Here is a 13,497-nt window from a genome sequence, read left to right as displayed (position 1 = left end):
TTCATTCCATTTCCAATTAATTTGGATGTAAAGCATAAGGTCTATAATTCAAGCAATCCACATGTAATCAAGGATAAACATGTCTAGTGTAATTGACACGTGAAAATAAACCAAAATATGATCAAAAAAGAAAAAGAAAAAGTGCCTCAAAGGCCCATCAATCAAAAAGAAAAGTTAAAAACAATATGGGTTCCTAAATCTCATTTGCAAACAATGCAATTAAAGTACCCACAAAAAAATAAAAAGTCAAAATACTTGTGGATTTCCAAGAATATTCTTGAAGCATAGATTCCTAAAGAAAGACCAAAGTTGGCATCCAAAATTGCTATCCCTCGATCTAAAATCCTTCCATCTTCCAAATCTTTTTTTGGTCCTTTTGTCCCAAAATCCACATCCTTTCCTCTATCAAATCCAAAATCTATTTTTACTCCATCACCCTTCAAGGCGTGTGCTAATGTTGTTCTTGCATCCATTTCTATCCACTAAACATGAAGCCTTCTTTCACTCCCTCTACCCTACTACATATTTTTCCTATCCTTTCATTGAGCCTATCTAGTCCCTGGCCTAAATCCATTTCATCCCTTTTTTGTTATTATCCCACCAATATTTTTTAGGATACTATCATGGTCACGGATCCTTGTTTCATGCCTTTCAAGAGAACCATTCAAAGAATATGGCTCTCGAGTCCTTCACCCATGTCATGTCACGCATCCATCATCTTCTAAAAAGAGTCAAAAAAGTCAAACAAACAATCAAACAAAAAAGGTGAAAAAGAAAAAAACAGTAAATTTTTCAAAAAAAGTCATTAAAAAATAGTTGCTTTGATGAAAACTTGGCATGAAAAAAATAATAAAGAGAAATAATTTCATCCAATAGTGAAAACCTAGCAATGAGGCACTTTGGGAAAGTACCATGGTGAAAACTTGGAAAACATGCGTCATGTGTAGTCTATGAACACCTTGCATTCCAAACTTGAGGGCAGGTTTCATCCGTGTTATTCCCTGTCATTTCCTCCATTATCGTATGTCCATCATATCCCTTTTCCTATCAACATCCACATTTCCTTCTTCTTTTCCAACTTTGATCTTTACAAGGATACAAATCTCCCTAGAAGCACCTCATGTCCTATTCACCTTAGATTTTCTTGATCCCATTGTTCCATATTTTCCTATCTAATCACAACCTTCATTCCATATCCCCTTATCCATTATTGATCTTGCTTGTCATATCCATATCCTATCATTTTTCTATTTGGATCCATATCTTGGTCTTGATGAAAATAAGGACACAAAATACAAAAACATATTTTCAAACACCTCTTGACATGTATATCCATGTGCATTCCTACCATCCAATTCCCAAATGTTAATGCCTACCATTTTCATATCTAGTCCTTGAGCTTGCATCAAACATGTCCTCCCCTTTTGCGGATAATCCTTGGCATCCAAACAACCTCAAAGACATTCTAAGTGACCTTTTTCCTATGTCTATATACTTTTCCACTTGTCCATCCATAATACCCTTGTCTTGCAAGACATTGGGGGCAATTCTTTCATTGTAAATACCTCAAGCATGATCATGAAAATAACACCTAAAAACTTGAATACAAACTTGAGAAAATCACCTAAAAACATAAAATTCCTTGGAAAAAAAAAGTAAAAAACATAAAATGTCCTAAAAAAATTTAAAAATCAAATATCAACCTAGAAAAAAAAAAACCTAAAAATTGTAACCCAAAAAAATCAAATCTCTTCAAAAATCCCAAAAATTTGAAAAAAAAAACATCAAAATGTTGTAATAAACCTTGGACATAGTCATTGTAAATAATCATTCCTTTTGCTAAACATTTGTACATGTAGACTCAAACTCAAACATACACTTAAATAAAATCATGCTTTGACAAAGCACACACTGAATCACTTGAACCTACAATCACTCTGATATCAATCCCTAATCACAATACCTTCAACTACCCAACTGTCAAACATCAACCAAACACACTTTGGAATTCCACACAACACTTAAAGAAAGTAATATAAGGTTTAGAATAGTTATTGCTCACATTATTTAGTGAGTGTTTTATTTTTCCTTTGTTTTATTTTAATCATGTTTCTATGCTATTCGATGATATAAATTGGTTGATAAGAGTGGCCAGGATGGTTCATGATCATTTTTGTCTATTTTTTGAATGTCCTTTTGATAGTCTGGGGTACAACTCCATGCCTCGGAGTGGATAAGGTCATTCTTTTTCTGCATCATGTTTGTTTATTTAAATGCTTGCATTTTTGCTTTGGTTCTCTATGCCACGATGCATTGCATTCCATTTTCCATATTAAAATAAAGCTCTTATGACATATAGTGTACCTATGAAAGAAAGATTCGTCATTTACTGACTTTTTTTAGTCTTATTTCAATTCCTTCTTCTACTAATATTTATTCTATTTATTTTTTCTCGTCATCTTTTCTTTTTGAAGAATTTCCTCCAGTCAATTTATTGCCAACTTTTTGAGGGGGAATCCGACCTGCTTTCAATTTCACTAGGGAATTTATATTTATCTTTATTCTTTGACACAATGTTCATAATCACATTTTATCAAAGATGAGCAAAATATAGACCCTCAAAAATGGTTCATGCCTCCTCTTTCATCACCTTTACATCCTAACTTGTCCCATTTTCTTAATTTACTAACTTCAAGTTTTTGGCCAACTTGATCATCATTCAGACTTATTTTACAACACTCTTTGAACATATTTTGACATGTTTTTCATCATTTTTCTTATTTCACAACATTCTTTGAAGATCTTTTGAAATGTTTTTCATCATTTGTTTTCAGTCAAATGCAGATAATTTTCAAATCAATTACAAACTATTTCAATGTCATCAAATCCACCTTAATCAGTCATCATTTCTTCTTTCAATCCTTGGCATTGTCATTTCCCCTAGTGCCTTGTTGACACTTTTCATCAACTTGATCATTGACATTGTTGAGCCCTTCAATGTCGAATCATGTCCTTCTCCAATCAGTTTATGCTATGCCCTTAATATTGGTGTAAACAGGGTTATGAATAGTCAACTTGTGACTATCTTAATCCTTAATTAAGTCATGTTATCATTATTATATTATTATTTAGATAGGTAAGTCAACCTAGGTGTTATGTAGGGTTGTGTCCATTTAACCTAAGCATAATTAGGTATATATAGGAGGTTGTGAGTCTTATTTCAAGATTATATTGTGAAGTGTGTTCTCATTGGAGATATTTGGAGGTTGCCCCCTTGAAGTGGCATATTACTCTCAGTTATTATCAAGTATTCATATAATATTTCATATTATTTCTTCTATTGTGCAAGTTATTTCATTACAAGTGGTATTAGAGCATGATCTTAGCACCATAGAGGCAAGATTTTTTCTCAACATTGGGGCAATTTTGGGAAGAGCATAACTTTCAAATTTTATCAAAATTTTCAAAGATTTTAAAGGACTTTTGAAGACTATATTAAAGAAGATATAGTCGAAAATTCAGAGGAATTGGAGCAAAATTGAGCAAATTATTGCAGAATTACTATTTCTACACAATTTATTGAGATCTACATATCTCTCACATCCTGCCAATTTGGAGTATAACTTGTATTGGGTTTTTGAATACATATTAGAGGAGCCTGCATTTTAAAGCTTGGAGAAATTGAAGCAAAAATAAGAAAGTTATTACAAAATTAGGAAAATTTTCTTTCAAGGTAGCAAATTTTCCAATTTTTTTGGACTCAATAAGGGTGTCTTGGCCCTAGTAAGTTATAGTAAAAATAAATTAAAAAATCAAAGAATTTATATTTCATTTGTGTGATTTATTTCAAAAATATTGGTTTCCGTCATGATAGGGCCTCCAACAAGAGGCAAAAAGAATGCTACCACACCAGGGAAATCTTCTGATCGAGATTGGGAAACAATAGAGGATAGTAATCTTAATGAGGAAATAAGTAAATTCAAAGAAGAGGTTAAAAGGGATATGTGTGACCTGTGAGGAGATATATTAGATATATGAAGCATGTTAAGCACCTATATGAATGAAATAAGGAAGGAGTTTTCAAGCAAGGTGAAATCTTCAAGTCGACTAATAATGATACAAATTTTAATACTCCTATGGGATCTAGGAATTTTTTTCCAAAGGTGGATATGCACAAATTTGATGGCAAGGATCTTCTAACATGGATAAATCAAATGGATAATTTTTTTGAGGTACATCAAACCCCATATTGACAAAAGGTCATGATGGCTTCCTTATATCTAGAACCAGATCAATTCATTTGGTATCATTGGCTTTGTACTCATAGGAGGAAAAAGGGTCTCACCGTATCATGGTCAATTTTTATAGAAGAACTCCAAGCACAATATAGTAATAGTGTAACATAAAACTTCTTTAGCCAACTTGCTAAGCTTCAACAAACAAAATCAGTTATGGATTATATTCAAAAATTCCAAAATATATCCTTAAGAGTGAATATAATTATAGAGGAGAACTTGAATGATTTATTCTTGGGTGGTCTCAAGAATCACAGTCAATATGAGGTACGCATGTTTAGTCCTAGCTTAGTAAATGAGTCTTTTATATTGGCATGCAAGGTAGAGGAGAAATTCTTGATTCCTAGAAAGAAAGGGGCTAATGTGACAAGAGAAAAAGGTTATTAAACACCTTATCTTCCTCAACCTACTAGGTTGACTCCACAAAAAATTGAGGAGAAAAGAGAAAAAGGATTGTGTTTCAATTGTGATAGCAAATACAGTTGAGGACTTAAATGTAGTGAAAAGAAATTGTTCTATATTGAAGGTCCAAGTGAGGAAGAACAGGATGAGCCCATATCAAAGGAGGATAGGGATTTGGGTGAGGAATCACATGATTCTCAAACAATCATTTCTTGTCATGCACTTTTAGGTTTGATACACCACAAACTCTCAAGGTAGTGGGTTTCTTAAAGAAGCAGAAAGTAACAGTATTGATTGACTTATGTAGTACTCATAATTTCATCAACAAAAAGTTGACAACTCTTCTAAATTGTTTTATATATTCAGCCCTAGAGTTTCAGGTTTTGATTAGAAATGGGGGCATAGTTAGTTGTTTAGCAAAGTGCCATAACATCAAATTATGCATGGGAGATTATCAACTTGATACCCTAATGTATTTGATATCCATGAGTGTGGAATATATTATTTTGGGAGTACAATGGCTTACTACATTGGGAACAATTGAGATGAACTTTCAAGAATTATTCATGTGATTTCAATCAAGAGGAAAGGCAGTGGAGCTAAGGGGATTGAAGGCAAAATTCCCACAGATGATAATCTCACAACAAATGCAAAAGTTTCTTAAGAAAGAAGTGGATGGATTTTTTGCCCAGCTATGTTCATTAGAAGTATCTCAATCTAATGCTCTTACTCATCCAAATTTACAAGCAATAATTGTTTGTCACTTAGTGATTCTTGGAGATATGCCTAAAGGAATTCCTCCTAAGAGGGATCATGACCATGCCATACAACTAGTTCTAGGAAGCAAGCCACCAGACATTAGGCCTTATAAGTACCCACACATACAAAAAAGTGAGATAGAATTTTTTTTTGAGGAGATGCTAGAGGTAGGAATTATCAGGAAGTGCTTACTCCTCACCTATTGTGATGGTGCGTAAAAAGGATGAAACTTGGTGCATGTGGCTAGATTATAGAGTGCTCAACAAGTACACCATTAAAGATAAGTTTCCTATTCCAGTCATCGATGATCTTCTAGATGAATTAAATGGAGCTATGTATTTTACCAAGTTAGATCTTAGATCGAGTTATCACCAAATTCAGATTGAGGGGGAAGATATTTGCAAGATAGCGTTTTGAATTCATGAGGGTCATTATGAAATTTTGGTGATGCCATTTGGTCTTACTAATGCACTATCTACATTCCAAATTTTGATCAATTCCATTTTTAAGAAGTTCTTAAGAAAGTTTATGTTAGTGTTTTTTGATGATATATTAATTTATAGCAAGACTTGGGAAGAACATTTGCAGCATGTAGATCAAGGATTGCAATTACTCAAAGATCATCAACTTTATGCTAAGCCATCCAAGTGTGCTTTTGGTCTTAAGGAGGTAGGGTATTTGGGACACATAGTTTCACATGGAGCAAAGGTGGACCCTAACAAAATTAAGGCTATCATGGAATTGCCTATTCCAAAAACCATTAAAAAGTTGAGGATTTTCTTGGGATTGACAAGGTACTAAAGAAGATTTATGAAGAATGATGGTTGTATAGAAGCACCCCTTACCACTCTATTGAAAAAGGATTCTTTTCATTGAAATGAATTTGCTAATGTAGCATTTGAGCAATTGAAGAAGGCTATGTGTACAACTCCAATGCTTGCCACTCCAAACTTCACCAAGGAATTCATTGTGGAATGTGATGCTTTTGGAAATGGGATAGGAGCAATTCTTATGCAAATAGGTCGACCAATTGCTTTTGAGAGTCATCAATTAAAAGGTAAAAATGAACTCAAACCTATTTATGAGAAGGAAATGCTAGCAATCCTTTATGCAGTTAAAAAATGGAGGCCTTATTTAATGGGTTGACACTTCAAGGTTAAGACAGATCATGAAAGCCTAAAATATATTTTGGAACAAAGACTATCTTTAGAAGAGCAACAAAAATGGGTCACTAAGATGTTGGGATACGACTTTGAAATTGTATACAAGAAAGGGAAGGAAAATATTGTGGCAAATGCACTTTTCAGGAAGGATGAAAAAGATGAAGCCTTATTGTGTGCCCTTTCAATATTACAAGAAAATTGGGTGGTAGAAGCCAACGAAGAGTGGAAAATGATGTTGGAACAAGTAATCTCATCCAATAAATAAAAAGTGACCAGAGTAGTTCAAATACATTTTTTTTAAAGGGGGATATTCTTTGGTATAAAGAGCACTTGTATCTCTACAAGAATTCCACTCTTGAACACAAGATTCTCAAAGAACTACATGAGTCTCCTGTTGGTGGTCATTTAGATTTTTTGAAGACATATCATTGGGTCAAGCAAGATTCTTTTGGGAAGGGTTAAAAGGTGATGTTCAAAAATTTGTGGTTGAATGTTTGGTTTGTCAAAGAAATAAGGAGGAAACAATTAAGATACCAGGTCTCTTGCAACCTTTATCTATTTCTAGCTAATTTTGGGAAGAGGTATCTATGGACTTCATCACAAGGCTTCCCAAATCTAAAGGTCATAATTTCTTCATGGTAGTAGTTGATCGCCTCACTAAATATGCACATTTCATTGCATTATCACATCCTTTTATAGCAAATATAGTGGCAAAAGTTTTCTTGGAGAATATCCAAAAGCTACATGATATGCCTAAGGTTATTGTTAGTGATCGTAATCCTATCTTTATTAGTCACTTTAGGAAAGATTTATTCCCATGTTTGGGTACTCAATTGGCTCATAGTTCTTCATATCATCCTCAATCAGGGGTGAACCCACAATAATGGGTTCCACTTTAGTGCGATGAAGAGAAATGAAAAAAAAATTGGGAAGGTGAAATCGGGTGTATCATATGTTTGAGCGAACATACTAAATATGTTCACTATGAACATATATGTATAAAGTGTTCACTGCGAACACGTTATTATGTATTTTCATATGTTCGCACCGAAAACACATTATTTATATGTTCGTGTGAACACTCGAGAGTCAATTTTTGACATTTAAAAATGCCATTTTGACCCATTTTTTGTCATTTTACAACGTTCACTGTTCATGGGTTGGAGAGAACGTGTGGTCTTCATCAAAGGCATCCTATCATTTTCCTTCAGATTCTCCTCTCTAGGTATGTCTATATATTATTATTTTAACATTTTTAACATTTTTAATGTTTTTAAAGCATTTTTTAATGTTTTCAAAGCATTTTAAAGTATTTTTAAAGCATATTTTAATGTTCTGTAAACATTTTAAATGTTTTCAAAGCATTTTAAAATGTTTTAAACACATATTTTAATGTTCTTTACGTTTTTAATGTTTTCAAAGCATATTTTTATTGTTTATTTATATTAAACTTAATTATATTAATTTAGAAAACATTAGAAAAATATTATGTAAAAAAAATTAGAAAATATATTATAAAAAACATTAATTTAAAACAAAATTAGAAAACATTAGAAAAAAAACCATTAGAAAATTTATAATAATATAAATTTTAGAAAACAAATTTAGAAAAATATTAGAAAAACATTAGAAATTTTATAATAATATAATTTAATTTAGAAAAAAAATTAGAAAAATATTAGAAAAACATTTTAAAAACATTAGAAAATATATTTTAAAAATAATAGTTTAGAATTTTATATTTAAAAAAATGAGAAAATAAATTAGGATTTAAATATTAGAAAAAACATTAGAAAATATTTTTAAAAACATTAGTCTTGAAAATTAGAAAACAATAGAAAAATATTTAAAAACAGTAGTGTAGAAAATAAAATTTAGAAAAATATTTTCAATATTCATATAAATTTATTAATGTTAATGTACATGTTATTGATTTTTTAATACATCTTAATCTTTTATGTTTACATATATGTTTTATTAATGTTTCTGTATATGTTATTCATCTTAATGCCTTATTCATGTTTATGTGTATGTTATTCATCTTTATGCACCTTAATCTAAACTGTGTAATTAACTATATTTAATGGCATACATCTTAAGGGGAGATCCTAAATTATACATAAGAATGCATGTATATATGTATATGTTAAATTTCATAGATATGTGTATATATGTTACTGTTAAATGTACAGATGCATGTATGTTCTCAATATTCATGTTTATAAATGTATATGTCAAATTCATCTTAATGTCTTAATCTTAGAAGTGTAATTAAATGACATGTCTTAAGGGTCCAGATCCTAAATTATACATGTACTTGAATGTAGATTAAAATGTATTTTTTATTTTGAACATCTATATGTATGTATATTTGTTCATGGTTAAAAGTAGGTCCATGTACATGTTTTCAATCAATTCACATTTTTATATGTACATATGTTAACTAGATTGATCTTAATAATTTGTCTTATAACTAAGCACTAATTAATTATATTTAATGACATGTCTTAAGGGGAGATCCTAAATTATACATGTAAGAATGTATATTAATGTATATTTTATTTCATAAATATACATGTAAATATGTTCATGTTAAATTTAGACACATGTATGTTTTCAATATTCATGTCATGTATATATGTTATTATTTTTAATGCCTTTTCATCTAAGTATATAATTAACTATATATTTCAATCACATGTCTTAACTTGGGTCCAGATCCTAAATTATACATATATAAGAATGTCTAGATTAATTTGCATCTAGGTAAGAATATAACATACATATACATACATAAGAACATATAACTTAGAACGTGTATGACCTAAACAATACATGTTACAATATTTAATTAATAAAAGTTAATTATAAGAACATAACTTGATTATAATATACAAACATAAAGAATGTACATCATATAATCTAATGTTCATGTAAAGATTAAATATATTTAACTTCAATTTTAACTCTTAAGTTTCTTAATGCTAAACAATAGTCCTATATACTAAACCTGATCATAATCCTAACTACAAAACCCTAATCATAAATTATAACCCCTAATCTTAGATGCACACTTGAAACCATAAAACTTTCCTAAATCTCAATTTGAACGGTAGAGGTCTAAATGATAAACCCCAACATTAAATAGTAAATCATATTAATACTTGATCCTAACTTTAATTATAACTATTAAAATCGTGTGTTAAAACCATAATCCAAAATCTTATCCCTAATACAAATCCTAACCCTCAGAACCATACTTCTAACAACATGATGTAAACCCATACCCTAACCCTCTAACCATACTTCTAACAATGGTCATGTACAAACCTATAACCTATAACCGTAATTATAATCATAAATCATAAATGTTAAGCCATGACCCTAAATTATACTAAACCCTAATCAAGTTGTATGTACACTAAGATCCTAAAATGTTAAATTTAAATGCTAAACTCTAATTCTAAACGCTAGCTAGATATAAACTAATTTTAAGTACTAAACCATAATTCTAACCCTAATCATAAATTATGGTAAACCCTTATACTAGATGATAAACCCCAACCCTTATCCTAAATTATAAGCCTTAATCATAATCCTAGATCCATAAATTTAAACCCTGATGTGCAAACCATAACCCTAAAAATAATACTAATACCAATGTCAAACCATATCCTAACCCTATAAATAATACTAATAGAAATGTAAACCCAATGTACCCTAACCCTAGAATCATAACTATAACCCTAAATCCTAAATGCTAAAGCCTAATTTACTAACCCTAACTGATAGACTATAATTTGTACTCCTACTTGGTCTCCAACCACATGATCCTAACCCTTCAATCGTGGTCTCAATCCTAAATCATATCCCTAACCATAATCCTAACTCTAACCCTAAACCTTGACTAAAATTTAATTATCCAAACCCTAACCCTAACCATTATCCAAACCCTAACCCTAACCTCAAGATCTTAAAATTTAATTTCTAAACCCTTATATTATAAATGATAATTTACCCTAAATCATAATCTTCAACCAAATCATAAACTTCATGTATGCTAAACCCTTATCCTAAATTATTAACCATATGTGGACCTTAATTTTTATTAACCCCTAAATAATGCTAAATTATACTCGTATAAACCCTAATAATGTCATAACCTGTCCTAAATCTTACCCTAAAATTGAGCCTAATTATAACCCTTACACTAAAACCTTATTTCAAAACCTAATTGAGGCCTAGAACTTACATAAAATTAAAACAAGTTGACCTAGGAATCCTAAATTATAATATTATTTTCAAGAGATACATGCCATACATTAACACATGTAAGTTTGTACATGAAGTATGACCCTTGTTTTAAATGATCTATGTAACCCAACTTGAAACCTAAACCTCAACATTATCCTTTAAGAATTTAATATAAATAATTTATTACCCTAATTGAACTCTAATAATACACCCCAAAGTATAATAAAATCCTAACAATAAATTAACTCTAGAACCATAGCCAAACTCTCAACTTTAAAGTTATCTTCAACCCTAACTATAAATCAAAGACTTTCCCTCTAATATGCACCTTAAATCCTACTTGCTAACCTTAGTTCTCTAACCTTAATTTTCCTTAAATCATAACATTAATTAAACTAATATATCCTTATTTTAACCCTAACTATAATATAATCTAAACTATAACCATAACCTAAGTTAACCCAACCCTAACATTCATGATAACCATACCCTAATTTGAATCCTAACAAAACCTCAATTTGAATCATAAGGACCAAAATCATAAAAGCCCAGAGGTTGTTTGAACCTTAGTAGAAACATTAATAAAAAATTATTTACCCATCATATTAGACCTTGGACAACATATCTCGTGATTAAAGATCAATTGAGATTCTTGTAAATGATTTAATTAAACTAGTTTGGATAAAAGCTTGAAAATAAAGTATTAAAAAAGGTGTCAAAAGTTGACTTTTTTTCCTTGAGATAACCTAAACTTGAACATCTATATGAAAATTTGGAGATACATGGTTAAAAAATTAGTATGATAAAAAATTGAGTGCACATGCATTTTTTATTTCATAAATCTAAATTATAATAATTTACAACATCTTTAATCAAATGATACTAAATTTTCACTTATTTGAAAATAATGTACACATTAAAATACATTATTATACATTAATGACATTGTGTTATTTCTATTTAAGGAAAATATAGAAAATCTAGCTAATTAATTTAATGCATTTTAAATTAATAATAAGTAAACATATTATTGAACTTTCTTATTGTATTCATGATTGAAAGTTTATTTTGGATATTTAATTATTGTTAAATGAAATATAGAAAATCTAAGTTTACTTATATTGTTTACTTATTATTAATTAAAAATGTGTTAAATTAGCTAGATTTGAACTATATTTTCCTTATAGAAATAACGTGCAATGTCATAATATATAATAATTTATTTTAAGTGTACAATAGACTTAGCTAATTTTTAATAAATAATAAGTAAATATATACAGTTAATTTAACACATTTTCATGTTTGAAAGTTTATTTTGAATAAATGATTATTAAATAATTTATATATAGAAAATCAGTTCTAACTCTAAAGTTATCATGTATGTGTACATGTGTATATGCATTCAATCATATATATTTAAATTTTATCAGATCATATATGTACATGTTACAGATTATCTAGACACATGTGTGATGTATGTTCAATTACATGTATAATTTTTAATTAAATATAAAAAATTGTGTGTACAGTAGACAGTTTAGCTCTTGATACATTTCTACATCTAGATATGGCTTTGCATGATCAGCTTGCTGCATCTCCTAGTGTGGCACTTGATGCAGTTCCTGTTGCAACTCCTATTGTGGCACCTGTTGCGGCATAGGTTGATGCAGTTCTTGTTGTAGCACCTGATGTAGTTCCTATTTTAGGTCCTTGTGCAGCTCATCGTGGTGCTCATGGTGGGGCTCGTGCTGCAGCTCATGGTGGGGCTTGTGGTGTACCTCGAGGTAGGACTCATCGTGCGGCTCATGTTCTAGCTCCTGGTGCGGCTCCTATTCCTGGTCAGGTTACACCTACAGCTCCTACTGGAGGTCCTGTTGCACCACCTCCATGCATCGATATCAATGCTTTATTTGCATTTTCAGAGCAGGAGGTTGCTAGACTAAAACAATCTATATCATCCTCTGATGATGGTCTTTATAGAGACATATGTCTTACGATATGTAGGAGTTTACAGGATATGATAGCTAGATTTAGAGCTCACCATTCATTTACTCCTAAAATATTAGCTACCATATCTAGGGAGCTTAGGGCTGATATTGTAGGAGATGCATCTTTTGATGACATCAAGAGGGTGGCCCCCAAAGATGTCATCAAAAGAGATCTCTTTCCAGGATATGAGGGAGCACAAGGTAGGGTGAGAGGCTATCGAGTGACACGATGCATAGATCCTATTATTGCTAGCATGATCTATCCTCGGTTCTTAGCTGCACATGGTCGTTATCCTAATAACAACTAGATACCTCTTTATTTTGTACAGCTAAGTTCCACGTGCCACATGGGGCTCAAAATCAACTACTTGGATATTCCTAATTATTGTGGATAGGGGCGTGGTTAGATTGAAAATTGTGACTAGTATTGCAGTGCACATTGTTTGCCACCTCGAGATGTCAAACAACTTATTGGACATAGATCGCCTCCTGTGACTCTAGCACATGTGCCTATTGTAGATAGAGTTGTCATTGCTTCCTAGAGGGGAGCAATTGATACTATTGGAAACATTGCATCTGCGGCTACTAGTATCACATCTAATTCTATTGGTCATTATATTCATAGTTGGCGTCCTC

Source organism: Cupressus sempervirens, chromosome 7, assembly GCF_028749045.1.
Source record: "Cupressus sempervirens isolate cs-2001-9-10 chromosome 7, ASM2874904v1, whole genome shotgun sequence".
NCBI lineage: Eukaryota > Viridiplantae > Streptophyta > Pinopsida > Cupressales > Cupressaceae > Cupressus > Cupressus sempervirens.
Note: the sequence above shows the minus strand (reverse complement) of the source record.